At 32.5% G+C, this 15,860-nt stretch overlaps 1 long non-coding RNA gene across 2 annotated transcripts in view; it reads right to left on the reverse strand.

Moving 5' to 3' along the window:
• Positions 1–10,665, reverse strand: part of LOC145824692 (uncharacterized) — a 59,145-nt gene extending 48,480 nt beyond the window's left edge. The window contains exons 1-4 of one of the 2 annotated variants that reach the window (XR_014366648.1): positions 10,235–10,665; positions 5,256–5,432; positions 5,070–5,182; positions 4,696–4,843 (exon numbers count right to left, since the gene is read on the reverse strand). This is a non-coding gene — a long non-coding RNA (uncharacterized LOC145824692). Of the gene's footprint in view, positions 1–4,695; positions 4,844–5,069; positions 5,183–5,255; positions 5,433–10,234 lie in introns of those variants that run through there. The other variant, XR_014366647.1, reaches the window with a different exon arrangement.
• Positions 10,666–15,860: the final 5,195 nt, after the last annotated feature.

Raw genomic sequence — 15,860 nt, forward strand, 5'->3', positions numbered from 1 at the left:
ATGCTGATCGAAAAAGTACACTAATACTTTTTTTAATTTAGTAAGTGTGTAACACTCACAACATGAGACGTGGGTTGTGACGTGAACAGAAGTAAGTTGACACTTTTTTTTTTTTTTTTTTTTGTGAACCAAGTAATTTGACACAGTTTGAACAAGCAATTTAATACGTGTAACTGTGTCACGTTTCAACTTCTCCACAGTTTGACACTTTGTTTTTCAATTGCCATTTGTGACGTTTCGACGTGAACCAAATCATTGGTTGGGTTCACACATAATCCAATCCACATCGTACTGGAAGTCGACCCTGTGACCCACACGTTGGTGGGTCAAAACATTTTGGAAAGCCACGTTTGGAAAGCAGACTTCATTTTTCATAACCACAAATTGGTAGACCACATCAGTTTGTTGAACCACTTTTTGATGGCCCGCGTCAATTTGTTGAACCACATTTTGGTTTCCCACTTCATACTGCAAGTCCATCCCGTGAAGTCCCACATTTTAATAACTCAACAATGTCGAAGCCTTTCAAGTCTTCTTCAATGGCTGGCTAGTTCGTCATAGAACGAATCGAAGAAGAAGAAGATGAATTCAGATTTAGAGATCTAATCGCTCGAGTCTCTGCTCACTACAAACAGTACTATGCCGAAAAATCGAGAGCAATTCGACAGAACGTGTTCATCGTTTTGTCCCCGACTTGGTTGAGCTCGCTGGAGCGCTCGTTCCTGTGGATCGCGGGGTTCAAACCAGGACTCGTTTCTCAACTCGTTGAGAAGTACGTGGTGGATCTATTGACGGAGCAGAGGAGGAGATTGGAAAGATTGGCGGCGGAGGTAGGAGGAGAAGAGAGGGAATTGGAGGAGGAGGTGGTTAGGGTTCAGGCGAGGATGGCGACGCTGGTGGTGGTGGAGGCGGCGAGGACGGCGGTGAACGGAGATGCGAATCACGTGGAATTAGTGATCGGGAGGCTGAGATCGGCCATGGAGGAGCTTGTGGAGTGTGATGATAATCTGAGAGTGAAGACAGCGATGATGGTAATGGGGATTTTGAATGACAGATCCGAATTGCCAAACGTAGATTAGGAAACGTATCCCACAAAATTTGCATTCAATCCCATATATACACCTGTAGAGAAAAAACAAAATAGGGTTAAATCCGTCTACACACATCACATAAATTTAAAACGGGACTTGATTGTTCACAAAACATATCAAACAGGACTTGTCCATCCAAGAGAATAAACGTGGGACCAGATGGAGTAACAGATTGATAAATAGGACTTTCTGATAATTTCCCCTTAAATATAATTCAACATAATTCAAGAGAAATTCTTAAATCCCATTTCAACATTTCATAATCGAGTTTATGTCATCTATATCATTAATAAATCATTTCCCCCAATTTCCTTTCTCATTATAACATGATTTACAACGCTCATAACAAAGTTCATTCGCAAATTTTAAACATAATTTTCAAACATAACCAAATTCCAATTAAACTTGTACATATATAATTCAACCTACCAATTTCATGATTCTACTTTCAATTTGGGCCAAAATATTGATTATTATCATAAATCAACCTAGGGTTTCAGGAAAAATCTAGAAATTTCAAAAAATATCCAAATTTCTTAACCCATTACTTTTTATTCCAATCTTCCCATTTATCATACACCCTAGGTCCATAATCCATAAACCATAATCTAAACCCAATAACAGAACCCCAACATTTCAAATCCTAACCCCAAAATTTCATAATTTACACTATATGCTCAAAATGTAGATTTTGCATTTATATACTCCAAAATACTACAAATCTATCTATCAATGTAAGCATTGAAGGAGAACTAGGACCCCTACCTCTTGAAGCCAAGAGATGACGACCCAAACATCAATGGCGACGAAGCCACGAACCAATCGGACCAAGAGGAAGCTTCTGATGAGATCTACACTTTGCTTAAGGGACCAAGGTGGAACAATCACTCTAGGTGAGTAGATCTAGAGGTTTTGGTGCCAAAAGCTTGAGTTTAGAGAGAGAGAGAGAGGAGCACTCACGGTTTAAGAGAGATGAAAGAAGAGAAGAAGTGGAATGAAATGTATTTGGAGCCTATTTACAGCTGTAGACAAGTAGCCCCAAGGTCAATAAAATAATATGCCCAAAACCCCCCCAAAGGTAAGGCCCAAACCAGCCCAAAAATCTGAAAAAAAAACACGCGGGTGTCGACCCTATTTTCCCGCCACCAACATACACAGATTCGGCAACACAAGAGGGTCGACCCTTTCCCAGACTGGTGTCTACCCTTGTGGACAGCAACAAGAGGCAGGTGTCGACACCACCAAGGCTGGTGTCGACCCTATATTCCAGCACACTTCCAGAAACATTACAACATGCAAGGGTCGACCCTTAGGAAGGATAGTGTAGACCCCAAGGCAAAATTTTTAAGTTTCCAAGGAACATTTTGACAAGAACAAATGCAAACAAACAAATCCAACGAGTTTAAATTGGATCATACTCCTCCGAAATCAACATGCAACAATTCCAAAGACTCCCAAAAGAAAATAATTGAATTAAATACACACTCCAATGGATTAAAGGACACGGGTTTTACAAACTCCCCACCTTAGGAAATTTCGTCCCCGAAATTTGCATCCGTTCTAACAAAAATAGCAACAACCTTATGCTCACCAATTCTTAACAACTCCTAGTTCACAACAAAGCATGAGCACCCATACATAACCACCAAACCTTGACTACTTTCAATTACACCTCACTTCAATTCTAAACCCAAGAATACAAAGTGTTGTAATAATAAATATTTAGATCACATCTTTTAAGTGTAATTAATTACTAATAAAACCTGTGATAATAAATATTTAGATCACAAATTTTAAGTGTGATTAATACCTAAAAAAACCTATGATTAATAATGAAATAAGATCACACGTTATATACATTTCTCATCACAGTTAACGCGTGTGATAAAAAAAGAGTTCAACATATTTGCAGAATAATCAATATTATTTTTGTACACGCATTTCAATAATGTAATACACGCTATATACTATACTTTGAATCACAACCATATTGAATAGAATAACGTCATATATTTCATAAATGAAAGTTAAATATGTTCAAAAGTATATACAAAAGAATTAAATAAAAAGTTTTAAACTGTGCTTACATATATTAAAAAATGAAAAAGCTTGAAAAATTAAGTTCTTGAATTCTTTGACCATATTTTGCATCCCTCCAAAAAATTTCTAACCTGAAAAATAAAAACATAAATTAATTCAAAAACCACTAAAAGTATATGAATAAACTAACTATGAAGTAAGCAAAAAAAACTAATATCCATACACCAAACAACCTGCATATTAACTTTCATCCTCAACTTCTATCATATCAAGCTGATAACAGCCTCAAACATACAAACCAAAAAAAGTATCCAAATCATAAGATTCACTAATCTCTAAAATACGACTTTAAACATCCAAAAAGTATAACTACAAATCGTAAATCAATTAGTCTAATATTTAGTCCAAAAGAATGAATTAACTAGGTCATGCAACTGGACTTCCTATTGCATCTTGAAGATCATATATTTCTTGAAGCTTATGAATTGACTAGGCCATGGAACTGTATGATTTAAACCTGAGTGTTTCTAATCCTATCATATTAACACATGTATTATTACAATAAGCCATATTATGCAAAATATGACATGAATGAGCTGGTAACCTAAGTTTGTATGCCAGCGAAAAGAAAAGAAAGTGATACATCATCAGGCTATTCAAATCCCTATCATCCATGAATAGCACTCACAGGCCACAACTCTATTATATTGACTTAATCTCAAGCACAAAAAATGTGCAATATATTAGTACTTCAAGCATGTGTCAGATAGTTCTGTAACTATGAAGTGAACTTGCAATTACTTGCACAAGTTAGTTTAAACCTCATTAACTAGCACCACTACTCCACTCACATTGACTTATTCCCAAGCACATAAAAATGTGTAATATATCAATCAGTACTTTGAGCATGCTATCATATGCTACTGCACAAATTAAAGGAAAAACCTATAATGTATTTGAGATTTTGCATAAACCTGAGCGTTTCTAATCCTAGGCTACTGCACAAATTAAGGGAAAAAAGGAATTCCAGAAGTAATGTTTCAGAGGCTAAAATAGAAAAAGGTTACACAAAAAATACACCAAGAGTCTACAACATTAGATGTCACAGACCCAAAACAAAGCTAGTTGGGCATTAAGAGAGCTAAAACACAACCAAAATGACCAAGAGATGTTCACAGAGATCACAGTGCAGCCATGCAGAGCACAAAATGCTAGAAAAGGCAGAGCAAAACTCTCTCTCACGCGCGCACACATGCAGAAAGACCCAAAAAGAAAAACAAATAAATAAAGAATACAGCAAGACTACTACTTTCAGACAGAAATGGCAGAAGAATTTCCAGAAACAAACCCAAGTGAACACATCAATTTTGAATTCTCTTCTAAGCTGTCTTTCCTATGTCAATTTTCTTTTAGTTTACTGGATGCTTCTTAATGAAATAATCTACATTGATAGTGCTTTTTAAATAATCTTTATAAGCCAAACAATAGAAATGAAAAGGATAACAGAATCCAACAAGTGTTGAATATCCAAAGGAGTTGTATATGTGACAAAACACATGCCTACTAGTAGGGGAAAGTAAAACCTGGATGTTATTTGATACAATATTCTGACAAGTCTAGTTTCTGCTCAAAACTCTGTTACATTGTGGCAAATCCAATAAGAAGAGGTTCGAGAAGCCCAACAAGACAGCTCTTTATCTAAACCCCCTTTTCTGTTTCAGATTTATCTTTGTTAGGTTTGTGAGCAACAATCGATCATTCAATGCACCAAACAGCATTGTACAGAAGTTCATCTTGATGGCTCAGAAATGCAGTGGTATAGTACAAAGTTGCAATTGTTGATACATAGATCAAACAAGAGTAGAGAAAATAACATGATGCTGAGGAACCTCAAATATGAAAGTAAAAATTTTAACTAACTGAAACGATGTATGATACCTGCATTGGGCATACTAATGGAAAGAATTGTCCTCACTTTTCCATCCCACCCAAGCATGCTGATTGCAGTGGCAGTTGAAAATAGAAGTGCAGGTCCAACCCAGAGAAGGGATCTAAAGTAATCATAAGTTAAGGACCCAAACAATTTTAATAACTATTAATCATGTCATATAACAAAAAGTGTACCTATTAGAAAAGTAGCCAATATGCAATAAGTTTTCCATCTAAGGATATTAAAGGAAGTTCCTTATCAAATTTTGTAGAACTGCTAGCCAATATATCTAGATCTGCTGAAACAATTAGAACCCTTTGAGTTGTTAATACTCCTGCGACATAGCCTCATAGAGTTTCTTGCTAGTGAACCTGGAAAAGAGAGTCAGAAGAAACAAGAAACAGTTTTCTAATTATTTGTACATTCAATTCCAAGGGAAAAATTAATAGAGAGAGAGAGATAGAGAGAGAACAGCTGATCAGAGTAGATCCACATGGACGGTCAATTAGTTGAAAGCTCACTTTCTAGTCAGTGGTAACTAATTCATGGTATTTGGAAAGCTATATGACCAGCCATAGTAGCTATTTTATATTAATAAGAAAAAAATTATAAGAAAAAATTCTGAGGACCCCATAGGAGCTATTTTATATTAATAAGAAAAAAATTATAAGAAAAAATTCTGAGTACCCCATGCTAAAGTCACTGATATTCTGCAGCACAATGGTGTAGTTAGTAGTGTTAAAATTTGATATAGGTACAAGAATTAGATTTGGAATAGCAAAGCCCAAAAGGCCAACTCTGATCTGAGCTATATGACCAGCCATTAGAGGGGAACATTATACTCAACAAATCCACTCTATACAAAATTTCTTTAAAACTAGAACAGGTAAAGGAGAAGGAAGAGGAATGAGAGCATCCTTTAAAGAACTTACGATTGAAGCAAAGAGAACAAATTATCTGACAGAAGACGGTGTCTACTAAAAGAAAGCAGACAGAACAGAAATGCAAAAACAGGAGCAATTATGAAAGAAAAAGTGATTACATCTAAATAATCTCTGCAACTTTTTTCTAATTCTAAGCCCTAGACAATGGACAACCCCACAATTATGGAATCTTTCAAGCCTCATCCTATCCAACATGATAAAGATCATAAGCAACTTTACTTTTTCTTTTTAACAAAAACCAATAGAATTTTTGGGAATATATTATTTCGCAATAATCATTAAAAAAACTCTCAATGTCAATGACATCATACTTATATAGGAAGGTGTATTTGTAAGCATCCATGTTAGAAAACTGTTAAGATGTTTCTAAGCCATAGCTGACCCTATTTCTGCAAGAATGCAAACAATGATTTGGAAGTTCGCATGTGTGACCCATCTTCAACCTCACCGTGAAAGACAAGCAAATAATCTTCATAAGCAAACAATGATTTGGAAGTTCGAATTTTTGAAGAAACACTCACTGTCTTCAATATCACCTGAGAAGTAAGACTTTTTTTGTGGGTTTTGATGATTATTACAATTGATCCAATTACATGAAAATGCCCTGCATCACTATACCACCAACTTGGAATTTTCTATTTCTTCCAAGTTTGAATGGAAAATCCATAACAGCAAAATGGGAAACACCAATTTATAAAATACTTATACAAATCTCAATCACATCCAATCTTTATGGTTTTTAAAATTTTACTAAATTTGAACAAAATATAATTCTTAAAATTTAATGATTTGATTCATTCTTAATTTCATAAAAAAATTATTTTTTAATTTACCATAAGTTTCAAGAAAAGATTTTTTTTAAATTTATTTTTTTAACTACAAATTTGAATTCAAAGAAAAAAGTTGTGAAGGATTGCTCTTACAAATCAACATCAGAGGAAGGTCATATGCAAATTCTATGGTGGTTCAATCAAAGATGATGTAAACTAGCTTATAATGATAAAACATAGATCAAATCCCCAGTCACCAATTCTCTCATCTTATCATGTTTAGAGAAACTCATGATGTAGTTAAAATAATTTGAGGCATCAGGATAATGGATAATTGGGGTATAATCCGATAGAGCATTATGTGTGAACATAGCAAACCCACTTTGCAAAATGCCGCTGTAATTTGCTAAAAATAGATTAATAATACGGAAAAAATAAATAATAAAGTACTATGTTAAGTGGCGTTTGGCAAATGCTTTTTCAATGGCCAAACAGGGGCAGATTAAAGAGATCCATGTATGTGTGTTATCATTGCTACCATGATTCTCACAATAAAGCAGAGACAATTGGTAGTTTATTAAGAGGGAGTTAAAGCTTCAAGTCAATTATTGGAATCTCTATATACAAGTCTTAAAGTCAAGCGCAACTTGCTAAGAGCATCTATGGTAACTTCTGTTTAAAAAAAGAAAAAATCAAAGTTGAACAGGTAACAACTGTAGGACAGATATGTCTATGTAAAAATATATAGAAAAGATGAGTTGCTAAGATTGCCGGTGAAGGTGAAGTCTGATGATGATCTAGCAGCAGCTGCTGCTGAAGCTGTTGATGGAAGGCCAGGCTACTGCAGAGATAGGTTTTATCATGTTTGAAACACTTTCCTAGTTTGAAGAATTATATACGAAAAAATTGGTCGTATCTTATCTTCTTTTTTTGTTTTTTTTTTTGTTTTTTGGAAGAATTATATACCTTTTGTTGCAAGAGTAGTCTGTGTTGCCTAACAGAATTTGCATCGATTTAGAATAGGTTAGATGTAAAATTAGCATCTTTAACAACCAGAAGCATTCTGATTAGGTTAGTGTGTGCTTTCTAGCTACTCCCTATTGTGATTCGATGTAACTAGGGATTTGATGCTTCCCCAACCAAAAACCTGAGTGATCCAAGGTAATGGTTGAGTATAATTGTTAGATACTTCGTGATTTAAGATTATTTTATTTATTGATTTTAAGATTATTTTATTTATTTATTTCTATTTTTTACAAGTTAAAGGCTTAAATTATCCAGAAAGATACATTCTTACTTTAGGGAAGGGATAAAGAATCTCTGTTAAATTCCATGTCCTAAGATGAATGCAAAAGTTCAGATTTGGCTTTCATAATATGTAAAACAATTAGAAAGAAATGGCATGATTAAATTGAAAATGCAAAACAATAAGTTGCTTTTCAATGTCACTTTTTAGATTGTTCAACTTCAACACATTCTTTTTATCTTACATTTATTCTTGGATTGTTTTAAAAAATGCACCTTTCCACTTGATTGAAGGTGGTTTTGTTTTGGAAAAACAAATGCTAGATGATAAAAGATTCCCAAAAATGCATCTCGACTTACAGCAAAAGGTCCCCATTAACCATATCAAACAAATGTAAAAATGATATGAATTTCTATGAGATCCTCATCCCTCCCAAGGTTTGTTTTGGGATGAGGACTTGATTGAAGGTGGTTTTGTTTTGGAAAAACAAATGTAAGATTTTTTTTTTTTTTTGATAAATAACCATTAACTCAAATACAATACTTCCCCACCCCCATTAACCCCAAATCTAGCCACCAAATAGGCCTTATTCCAGCCTTCCTAACAAAGTAGATCCTGCAATCCATCAACAAAATCCAAGGCTGAATCATATCATCAAGAATAATAGCCACACTCTGGTCCATTTCCCTATTCACATTAAACATATTCACCACACCCTGCAAATCAACTTCTACAATAATAGAAGGAAACCTCAACTCCCCAGCCATCCTTATCTCGTCACAAATGGTTACATTTATATTGAAATGAGGGTATATTAATTAATTTAACATGTTTATGATTTAAATGTAAAAAATACTTCCACAAATGAACATAAACATTTATATTCAAAAACATAAGTTTATATTCAAAACATGTTTCTTAAATTTATGAACATAAGTTTAAGAAACATAAGTTTAATATAAACTTATGTAAAAACTTATTAAACATATTTAATATTAAAAAACATAAGTTTATAGATAAATAAATAAATAAACATAAACTTAAGTTTATATTCAAAAGTTAAATATTAAACATAAGTTTAAGAAACATAAACTTAAGTTATTAAATAAGTTATTTAAATATAAACATAAGTTTAATATTTAATAAATATTAAATATTTAAGTTTAATATTTAATAACTTATGCTTATGTTCATAACTTATGTTTATTAAGTTTATAAACATAAACATAAGTTTATAAATAAACATAAGTTTAATATTTAACATAAACTTATGTAAACTTATGTTTATAACTTATGTTACGATGAGAAGGATAAACATAAACATAAACATAAGTTTATAAATAAACATAAGTTTAATATTTAACTTATGTAAAAACTTATTAAACATATTTAATATAAACTTATGTTACGATGAGAAGGATAAACATAAACATAAACATAAGTTTATTAAACTTATGTTTAAACTTAAGTTTAATATAAACATAAACATAAACTTAAGTTTATGAACATAAACTTATGTTTATTAAACTTATGTTTATTTATATTTAATAACTTATGTTTAACTTATGTTTAATAAGTTAAGTTATGTTTATGAACATAAACTTAAGTTTATATTAAACTTAAGTTTATAAACTTATGTTTATTTAACTTATGTTCATAAACATAAGTTCATATAAGTTTATAGATAAATAAATAAACATGTTTATGATTCAATATAAATGTAAAAAATACTGCCACAAATGGTTCCAGATGAGGGTATATTAATTAATTTAATATAAACTTATGTTTTTGAATATAAACTTATGTTTAAGAAACATGAACATATGTTTTTTAATATGAACATATGTTTAATATAAACTTAATGTAAAAACTTATGTTTCTTAAACATGTTTCTTAAATGAACATAAACTTATGTTTCTTAAATTTAATATAAACTTATGTTTCTTAAACTTAAAACTTCAAACAAATGAGGGTATATTAATTAATTTAACATGTTTATGATTTAAATGTAAAAAATACTGCCACAAATGGTTCTCCAAAGATAGAAATATACATGATAGATGAAAATGTATGAAAATTTTATTTTATTTATTTATCTATCTCTTCTTCTTTTTTTAATGTTTCTTAAATATGAACACGAACAAAAGTGATTCTCTAAAAATTGAAAATGCACATGAATAAATTAATGTTCACGGAGGTAATTTTTTCCTCACCTAAATGCACCACATAAAATGGAGAGGAAAATTAGGGAAAAAATGAACCGTCCATCCTCCAATTTCGTTTCTGAGGCATTAATGTGCCCGCCGCCTGATCCTTCTCATCGTAATCAGCCCGTTCGAGATCGCCATTCTGACGAGTCCGGTGGTAGTCCTTTGTAGATAAAGGTTCTGAAACAGTTGAGAGGAGTGTAGGGTCTGGATTTGAACATATGGCTTGTAGAGGAATTGGAGAACATCGAATGTAGGGTTAGGGTTTTGGAACCGATGACGAGAGTGGAGAAGACGAAGTAGACGACCAGTGAAGATCGGTGAAGATAATAGGAGGAGAGAGAGAGGGCGGTGAGAGAGGAGGTGGTGGCGGCGGCAGTGGTGGTCGCCGGTTGCGCCACCAGAGGTGACGACGTAGGAGGCGGAAGAGATAAAGACAGGAGAATAAAAGGGAGTCTTAGGTTAGGGTCTACCCTCTGTATAATATATATATACTAGCGTATGCCCGTGCCGGAAGGCACGGTGTAAATAATGTTAGGATTATAATATAATTGTAATCGCAACACTATTTAAATTTAAGATAAAAATGTAATTATAAAAATATATTTAATAGACTACACTCTACAATTCAAAACAAATCAAATATAAAAAAATAATAATAATAAATATCTAATAATGCACACAAACCAGTACTCTGTAATTTAAAAGAAATTAAAATTAAAATACACACCAGTTAGTATTACTGCTGCCAATCAAATTCTAACTACATAAGAGAAACAAACATACGAGTCTTTATAAACAACAAAGACCAAAGCTTGGATCTAATACTTAATGCACCCCTCAAATTAGATTTACTGACAATTTTTCTACTTTAAAAATGTTGTCACTAATAAATTTTTATTTATTGACAGATTACAAAAATATGTTTTATAAAGATGCTTTGAGATATTACTTATCATCTCAAAAACATATGTTATAAACAGATGCTCATTATAAAGATGCTTTAAACATACTTTTATAAACAGCTGTAATTTTGAACAGAAGTAATTTTTACTTCTTATAAAAACATGTTTTATAAAAATGGATATTACATGGAGTGCAGTAATTTTTGATCAGATGTTTTAAAAATGAGCAAATGTTTTGTAAAAATTCAAAATTTCCAAAGTAATATTACTTCAAAATTTTGAATTAATGGATTCTGAATTTTTATAAAACAGATGTTTTGAATTCAAAAATTAAAATTTTGAAATCAAAAATTAATGAGATGGAGTGCAGTAATTTTACAAAAACATCATCACGTGTAGTAATTACATCTGCTCCATTTTTGTTCAAAATTACTCCATTTTCAAAATTACTCCATTTTTGTTCAAAACATCTGCTCAAAATTACATCTGTAAAATCAAAATTACAGATGTTTTTATAAAAAATTTTGAATTCAAAATTACTGCACTCCATTTTTATAAAAACATCTTCAAAACATCTGCTCATTATAAAAATTCAAAATTCCCAAAGCATGTTTTACTTCTTAAAAATGGATTCTGCAATGTCTTGATTTTCATTGATAGACAATCAGCTTGTTGATAGACAATGTCTTGATTTTCATTGAAACAGACCCATGATATTCCTGCCTCTCCATTTTTGCACTTCCATGCTCCATCTACCACACATGTATATAACTGGAAAACAGAATTTAAAGATAGGTTATTAGCAAGAAGACCACAATTCTCTGTATTTCCATCTTTTTCCAAAGATATCAGTAAGACATTCTAAGATATTATCATTGGAAAACATGAATGCACAGTTAGTCCAACGTTGATGAATCTCATTAGCAATTGAAATAGTTCTGCTCTATTGTCATCTTTTCATTATGGAAGACCACACTATTTCGCTGCCTCCAAATTGCCCATAGCAAGGCAATAGATTGAACAATCATGTCCTCTTCTTTAATCATTGTAACCCAATTGATCCACCATGTTTAAAGCAAACTGGGTGGCCACAGGTAAAGTCCAAGCCCCTAGAAGTACCTCTCCAAATTCTTTGTGATACATGACATTGAAAAAAGAGATGTTCAATGGTTTCGGCCGCATTCGCAAATCAATCACACTGGATTGGGAATATCTCTTATCTTTAACTATCATCTCACAGATACTATATTATGAAGACACTTCCACACGAATACTGCCCATTTAGAGGGAATTCAAGATTCCCAGAGTTTTTTCCAAACACAAAAAACAGTTGCATTCACACCACGTAAATCTTATAATCCTTATTTATCTCCGTACCTCAGAACTCAGAAAAAATACTTTCCATATACAAAATAAAAATAGAGCAGATTGTTTGAATACAAAAATAAAGCAGATTGTAAAAATAAGGCAGATTGTTTGAATACAAAATAAAAAAATCAAACTTTGAATATTTTCATAATATTCCTTTAAACCATGGTTGCTATATCCACCAAAACTATTCCTTTAACATAACCTATGACCACCAAAACATTCAATTAAGATTCTAATAATAGATTCACCCATAGATTTGTATCAATATAAGCATGAATTGCAAATCGAATCATGACCTGAATCGCAAACCGCAAGATTCTAATAATAGAGCAAGCATCTAATACAAAAGTCAAACTTTTGAACAACAAAAAACATGAGTTGGACAAAAAAAATGCAAATAAATAAAGTGGCTTACATAAAGGACAATTGACAAAAAATTAAAATTTACAAAATATTATCTAACTGGATCCAAAGTATCAATTCCAACAGATGTTGGACTCGAATGAGAAAGGATTAAGAGGATCATGGAATTGATGTGAGGGGTCAGGTATGGATATATTTCTAGGAGATCCAAAGGAGTCTTCCAATGTATAGTTATGGGTCCAATAGAATTCATAGGTACTGGGAAAAAAACCCCTATCAAAAGATCACTTCAAGACCACCACACTAAACACATCTAAATTCAAATAAAAATTAGGAAAAGGCAATACTTACACGTTCTATGGCTTCACGCTCCTCAGGTGTAACTGTTACAGACTGGCATTGCTGCAGCAAGCTGTCCCAGTACGTTACTGATAACATATTAACAGCAAATTAGGACCGTGAACATTCATAACTATCATTTAAATGAATATAACCAACCAGAGAACATACCCCTCTCCACCTTCAACAGGTTCATTGATCAGGCGAACAAAATCAGCCTGGTGCTCCTGAATAAGCCTCATCAGGTGAGGGTTTTGCTTCCCTAGCTCCTGAAGCATGGGCTGTCAATAAGAAGAGTAACTGAGGCTGTTTAGGGTGGGTTTTTTTCTTCTTTTTTTTTCAGAAGAAAAATGAAAAATAAAATGTTCACATTTTTAAATGTTAGATGGACAAACAAAAAGACTGGCTGCAGAGTGGCGGATAAGAACCTGCAAAATTTGTGGATTGGCCTGCACCATAGCTCGCAAAGCTTGGAACTGAAATAGGAAATTGAAATGTTTATTAGTTTGATTTATTTGTTAATACAATCAGTGTTCATAAAATTTTTTGGTGTGTTTAAAAAAAACAAAATCAATGTTCTTAAATTTTCTGTGTCTTCATTTTGTGTGTTTAAAAACTGTGTTCTTAAATTTTTGGTGTGTGTTTAAAAAATTCAATGTTCTTCAATAATTCAATGTTCTTAAACAGTTTGGGATTTTTTCTCATCTCACTTTGTTAAGCTTTTTTTTTTTGTGTGTGTATAAATTCAGTGTTTTCAATGGTAATACCATCTTGAACCCGAACCAGAAAACCCAGCAGCACAAACCCATGAAATGGATAGCTCAAGAAAACCCAACTGTCGATTCAGTTAAAAAATGGAAGAACATCTCAGACCCATTCAAACAAACACGTAATGGGTGTGACTTCTAATTCTCAATGATAGAGTCTTTTTCCCCTTTTTCTTCCAAATTTCTCAGCAACCAAACTTATACTACACAAAAGAAATAAATAGAATGAACGACATAAACTCATTCAGAATAGATTTCAGAATAAATCTGGAAAGCATAGATTTCAGAATAAACAACTATGTTAACCACTCAAGAACTCGAGGAGGCTTATAAGATTTCCATGAAAAAAATGATTCAAAAATTTCAAATCAAAGGGTTGCGAATTGAAGCCAGTCGGAGAGAAGGGAGAGATAAAGAAGAGGAACAAAGAGGGATTGAGATAAATAGAAATGAGAATCTCACCTAAAATATTTTTCTGCTTTCTTCGCAAGCCTTTGAAGGCAAAATCTGAAATCGCAATTCAAAGCAAAGGGTTGCGAATTGAAAGAATATTAAAAGAATAACAATAAAAATAGCAGCGATATCAAGAACAAAGTGGCTGGCAGCTTAAATTTGTAAGCAGGACCACTGAATGGTCCAGCTAAGATAACTTCATCATACATAAAGAGTAAGGTAAAGATTTAGAAATGAGAAGACTTTAACCTAAACCACTTAATAGAAAATCATTAGTTCATAACTGAATTTAAACCAGTAACAGACAATTTTAACCATCCACCAATTTCTTGATGATTAAAGAGAAGATTCAGTAATGCTCAAGGATATGCAAATTAATTACACCTGAGACATATGAGATGGGTTCTGAGGCAGCTGATGAAAAATCAAGTCCTTCACCACCAGCCATGATTCCAATCATTGCAATCTTAACCTGCAGAAGACAAATAACAAATTATTACCAACCTGCAGAAGACAAAATGCCTTGAATCTATTTCTTTTCTTTTTATTTTCCAATAAGTTACTTGTTCATTCAAATGGATGCAACCATAAGCAAGCAAACCTAGGATAATCACATAAAAATTAAGATATCAAAAAGGATGTGCACATAACATGTTGCACTAACTCCAGCAGAATGTCAGTTTTTAACAAATAACTGATTATGCTGTCTACACAATGTTCAAACCCTCCAAAATGACTATTAAGCTTGTAAACATCATAGTAGGGTACATCATATTTGATTGTACAATGTGTTTGAGAATTAGTATTTGATGGTGGGGTAAGGCTGTGAAGACGAAAATTAAGCCACCATAGTAGGGTAAACTAAAAAGATGGGGAAGATGTGATAAAAGGGAAAGTAACAAATTCTTTAATGGTGACAGATTTTGAAGGCATTATACCTCAAACTCACCATGATAAATTCATACCTTCAAATAAGATTAATAAAATCCATTTTATTTTAAAACGAAACTCTATAAGAGGCCATCATAAATAATTTTTAAAATCTCAAAAAAATGTGTACTAAAAACCAAAAAACCATTATTCAACCACTATTCAGAGCAGTTCTATCTCCAGCAACAAACCACTGTTCAGCAAAGCAGTTCTATCTCCAGCAACAAACACTAACAATCCATTATTCAACAAACCACTACTCAACTGATTTGATAAAATAGTTCTATCTTATTTTATGTTCTATCTACAACATAAAATTTGAACAAAAATAAAAATTACAAATAACAGAAATTAGAGAGTTGTAATTCATAAAATTTTATGTTCTAGCGTATGCCCGTGCCTGAAGGCACGATATAAATAATTTTGTGATCAACATACAGTTGTAATTCATACGTATCATATTAAAATTTATTATGAAGTCTGTAATTTTTTTGACAAAAATAT

This window comes from Camellia sinensis, chromosome 4 (assembly GCF_055761805.1).
Source record: "Camellia sinensis isolate YWXY chromosome 4, ASM5576180v1, whole genome shotgun sequence".
In the NCBI taxonomy this organism is placed as follows: Eukaryota; Viridiplantae; Streptophyta; class Magnoliopsida; order Ericales; family Theaceae; genus Camellia; species Camellia sinensis.